The sequence below is a fragment of the Salmo salar genome, chromosome ssa01 (assembly GCF_905237065.1).
Source record: "Salmo salar chromosome ssa01, Ssal_v3.1, whole genome shotgun sequence".
NCBI lineage: Eukaryota > Metazoa > Chordata > Actinopteri > Salmoniformes > Salmonidae > Salmo > Salmo salar.
In genome coordinates this window covers 1,677,210-1,682,209 of record NC_059442.1, presented here as the reverse complement: position 1 = coordinate 1,682,209, position 5,000 = coordinate 1,677,210, and the positions used below count along the sequence as shown (strand labels likewise).

The 5,000-nt window shown below is 44.3% G+C and overlaps 1 protein-coding gene across 1 annotated transcript in view; it reads right to left on the bottom strand.

The window, feature by feature from the left end:
- gfra4a (GDNF family receptor alpha 4a) overlaps positions 1–5,000 on the bottom strand; it is a 126,284-nt gene that overhangs the window by 30,875 nt on the left and 90,409 nt on the right. The gene's annotated exons all lie outside the window — the stretch shown is intronic.

Here is a 5,000-nt window from a genome sequence, read left to right as displayed (position 1 = left end):
AGCCTTACCCACTCATGGCTACCACAGAGACTTACCCACTCATGGCTACCACAGAGCCTTACCCACTCATGGCTACCACAGAGCCTTACCCACTCATGGCTACCACAGAGACTTACCCACTCATGGCTACCACAGAGATTTACCCACACCACGCTGTATTACATAAATGCTAAAGTGATGTTAGCTCCTCTCTACCTCCTCTTCCCTTCTCCTCTCCTCCTCCTCTCCTACTCCTCTTCCCTTCTCCTCTCTACCTCCTCTTCCCTTCTCCTCTCCTCCTCCTCTTCCCTTCTCCTCTCCTCCTCCTCTTCTCCTCTCTACCTCCTCTTTCCTTCTCCTCTCTACCTCCTCTTCCCTTCTCCTCTCCTCCTCCTCCTCCTCTTCTCCTCTCTCCTCCTCTTCTCCTCTCCTCTCTACCTCCTCTTCCCTTCTCCTCTCCTCCTCCTCTTTCCTTCTCCTCTCTACCTCCTCTTCCCTTCTCCTCTCCTCCTCCTCTTCTCCTCTCTACCTCCTCTTCCCTTCTCCTCTCCTCCTCCTCCTCCTCCTCCTCTTCTCCTCTCTACCTCCTCTTCCCTTCTCCTCTCTACCTCCTCTTCCCTTCTCCTCTCTACCTCCTCTTTCCTTCTCCTCTCCTCCTCCTCCTCCTCTTCTCCTCTCCTCCTCCTCTTCCCTTCTCTCTACCTCCTCCTCCCTTCTCCTCTCCTCCTCCTCTTCTCCTCTCTACCTCCTCTTCCCTTCTCCTCTCCTCCTCCTCCTCCTCCTCCTCTTCTCCTCTCTACCTCCTCTTCCCTTCTCCTTTCTACCTCCTCTTCCCTTCTCCTCTCTACCTCCTCCTCCCTTCTCCTCTCCTCCTCCTCTTCCCTTCGACCAAGATGGCACTGAAGGTTACAGAGAGGTCTATGTGGGTTCACGCCAGCCGTTTTATGGCTCCCGGGAGGATCAGAACAGCACAAAGCAAGAAGTGGCCACAATGCAACTGAAGTATGCAACACCAGCATAGTCCCATGGCGACTTAAATAACAGCCACTCCAGCTCGAGCCAACAGCAGGCTCAGGACGGGAGTCCAGCAAACAATAGCCACCCCCATTGCTGGAAGAAGCAGGAGGTCGATGCTGAACACCTGAAGTGTGGACAGTGTCAACGTGATGATTGTCCTCTTTGTACAGATGAAGAGTGTACTCCTGTGTAACTGTATAAATGATGATTCCCTGAAGAATGTTTTGCACTATGTGAAGGTAAAAAAACTCAGTGGGTCAACAGAAGCCATTTACAAAGATAATGTACTAGTGTAAGAAAACCCTCTTTAATATTTTGCTTGGTTCACATTTAGCTTAGATTATGACATAATTGGCTTACATTATGAATTATTACATACATGCGTACATGTAATTTTGTATTAGGTTGAGATTAGTCTCAAAAGGGAGGAATATGGTGGGGACAATTACAAACTCTGTTATGCGCATGTGCTGTATAAGCCTTAAACCTGTACATTTCCACTCTCTGTTTCTGTCATGTAAGAAGTAGCAAGTATTTTTCTCTCTTGTCTCAGTGTAATTTAGTCACGTGGCCAAAGACAAGGGGCCGTCTGAGGGTGACCAGTTTTTGGTCCATCCTGTTCTTTTTGTATCTTTCAAGGGCACAGCTGTGAGGAGATATGAAGATAACAGACGCTAGCTTGAGCAGCATCAGCTAGATAGCAACAAAACTAGCATTATCACTTGTTTGTACGCTATGTTCCCACCAGGCTCTCACACATCTGCTAAACTGCCACGTAGACAAAGGTTATAAAAGTTGAGACCCAACTCTTGTTCATTGGGCTCTTAACTCTGCACCTTTTGAGTGATTTTTAACCTGTTTAGGATAGGGGGCAGTATTTTCACGGCCGGATAAAAAACGTACCCAATTTAATCTGGTTATTACTCCTGCCCAGAAACTAGAATATGCATATAATTATTTGATTTGGATAGAAAACACCCTAAAGTTTCTAAAACTGTTTGAATGGTGTCTGTGAGTATAACAGAACTCATATGGCAGGCCAAAACCTGAGAAGATTCTATATGGGAAGTGCCCTGTCTGACCATTTCTTGGCCTTCTGTAGCCTCTTTATCAAAAATAGAGGATCTCTGCTGTAACGTGACATTTTCTAAGGCTCCCATAGGCTCTCAGAAGGCACCAGAACGGTGAATGATAACTCTGCAGTCCCTGGGTGAAAAACAGTAGGGGTTTTGGAAAGTGGTCGTTCTGAGAACAATGACACTGGCGCGGGAGTGCATGTGAAGACTCCATTTTCTATTTTCAGTGTTTGAACGAAAACAAGGTCTCCCGGTTGGAATATTATCGCTATTTTACGAGAAAAATCGCATAGAAATTGATTTTAAACAGCGTTTGACATGCTTTGAAGTACGGTAATGGAATATTTTGATTTTTTTTGTCACGATACGCGCGCGCGCGCCCTTCGGATAGTGTCTTGAACGCAAGAACAAAACGCAGCTATTTGGATATCACTATGGATTATTTGGAACCAAAACAACATTGGGTGTTGAAGTAGAAGTCCTGGGAGTGCATTCTGACGAAGAACAGCAAAGGTAATCCAATTTTTCTTATAGTAAATCTGAGTTTGGTGAGTGCCAAACTTGGTGGGTGTCAAAATAGCTAGCCATGATGGCCGGGCTATCTACTCAGAATATTGCAAAATGTGCTTTCACCGAAAAGCTATTTTAAAATCGGACACCGCGATTGCATAAAGGAGTTCTGGATCTATAATTCTTAAAATAATTGTTATGTTTTTTGTGAACGTTTATCGTGAGTAATTTAGTAAATTCACCGGAAGTTTTCGATGGGTATGCTAGTTCTGAACGTCACATGCTAATGTAAAAAGCTGGTTTTTGATATTAATATGAACTTGATTGAACAAAACATGTATGTATTGTATAACATAATGTCCTAGGAGTGTCATCTGATGAAGATCATCAAAGGTTAGTGCTGCATTTAGCTGTGGTTTTGGTTTTTGTGACATTATATGGTAGCTTGAAAAATGGGTATGTGATTATTTCTGGCTGGGTACTCTCCTGACATAATCTAATGTTTTGCTTTTGTTGTAAAGCCTTTTTGAAACCGGACAATGTGGTTAGATAAAGGAGAGTCTTGTCTTTAAAATGGTGTAAAATACTTATATGTTTGAAAAATTGAAGTTTTTGCATTTTTGAAGTGTTTGTAATTCGCGCCACGCTCTATCATTGGATATTGGTGAGGCGTTCCGCTAGCGGAACGTCTGTCTCTAACTGGTTTTAACCGCTCCAGATTTGCAATTCTTATAATAAAAAGTTGTTGTTTGAAGAATCAACAGTCTCGCTTCCTTTCTGGTTAGAATTTCCATGACAATAGTGCTTATCAGGCCAAAAACATTTTGTCTATCACCTCTTCTCTCAAAGTCTTTCATGTGCCTTTTTGCAAACTGCTGACATGTGCCTTTTTCTCAGGAGAGGCTTCCATCTGGCCACTCTCCCATAAAGCCCAGATTGTTGAAATGCTGTAGACACTGATGTCATTCTGGCAGATTCTCCCATCTCAGCCAAGAACTCTGTGGTTCTGTCAGAGTGGTCATTGGGTTCCTGGTCACCTCCCTGACCAAGGTTCTTCTTGCCTGGTTGCTGTTTGGTCGGACGGCCAGCTCTAGACAGAGTCTGGGTAGTTCCATATTTTTTCAATTTCCCAATGATGGAGACCCCTGTGTTCTTGGAAACTTTCAACGCTCTAAAAATATTTTCATCATTCTTCCCCAGATACAGTGCTGTGAAAAAGTATTTCCCCCCCCTTTCTAATATTCTCATATTGCATATTTTTTGGTACTGAATGTTATCAGATCTTTAACCAAAATCTAATATTAGATCAAAGGAACCTGAGTGAACAAATAACACCTAAAGCACCTGTGTGGAAAAAGTAATTCCCCTCAATAATTGGTTGTGCCACCTTTAGTTAGAATGACTCCAAACAAACACTTCCTGAAGTTGTTGATCAGTCTTTAACGTCCCTATGGAGAAATTTTGGCCCATTCTTCCATGCAGAACTGCTTTAACTCAGTGACGTTTGTGGGTTTTCAAACATGAACTGCTCGTTTCATGCCCTGCCAAAACATTTCAATTGAGATTAGGACTGGACTTTGACTAGGCCATTCCAAAACTTCAAATGTGTTTATTTTTTTATAATTTTCATGTAGACTTGATTGTGTGTTTCGGATCATTATCTTGCTGCATGACTCAGCTGCGCTTCAGCTTCAGCTCACAGGCTTGATATTCTCCTGTAGAATTCTCTGACACAGAGCAGAATTCATGGATCCTTCTTTTAATAAGGAAAGTCGTCCATGTCCTGAGGCAGCAAAGCATCCACAAACAATCACACTACCACCACCACAATGCTTGAACGTTGGTATTAGGTACTTACTGTAGAATGCAGTGTTTGGTTCTCGCCAGGCATAATGTGACCCATGTCATCCAAAAATATCTACTTTTGACTCATCTGTCCATAGAACATCGTTCCAAGTCTTGATGATCATTCAGTTGCTTCCAGGTGCTTTATAGAAAAGTTCAATTAGCTTCTTGGATGAGATGGGTCCCATTATGTCCAACAGTATACCATAGTAGTATGTTGAACTGGACCCTACAACAGTATACCATAGCAGTATGTTGAACTGTGTTCCATAGAACCCACCCACCCAGCCACCCACCCAGCCACCCAGCCCTACCTGCATATACACCCAGCCACCCAGCCACCCAGCCCTACCTACATATACACCCACCCACCCAGCCACCCAGCCCTACCTGCATATACACCCAGCCACCCAGCCACCCAGCCCTACCTACATATACACCCATCCACCCACCCACCCAGCCACCCAGCCCTACCTGCATATACACCCACCCACCCAGTCCCACCCAGCCCTACCCACACATACACCCATCCACCCACCCACCCAGCCACCCAGCCCTACCTGCACATACCAC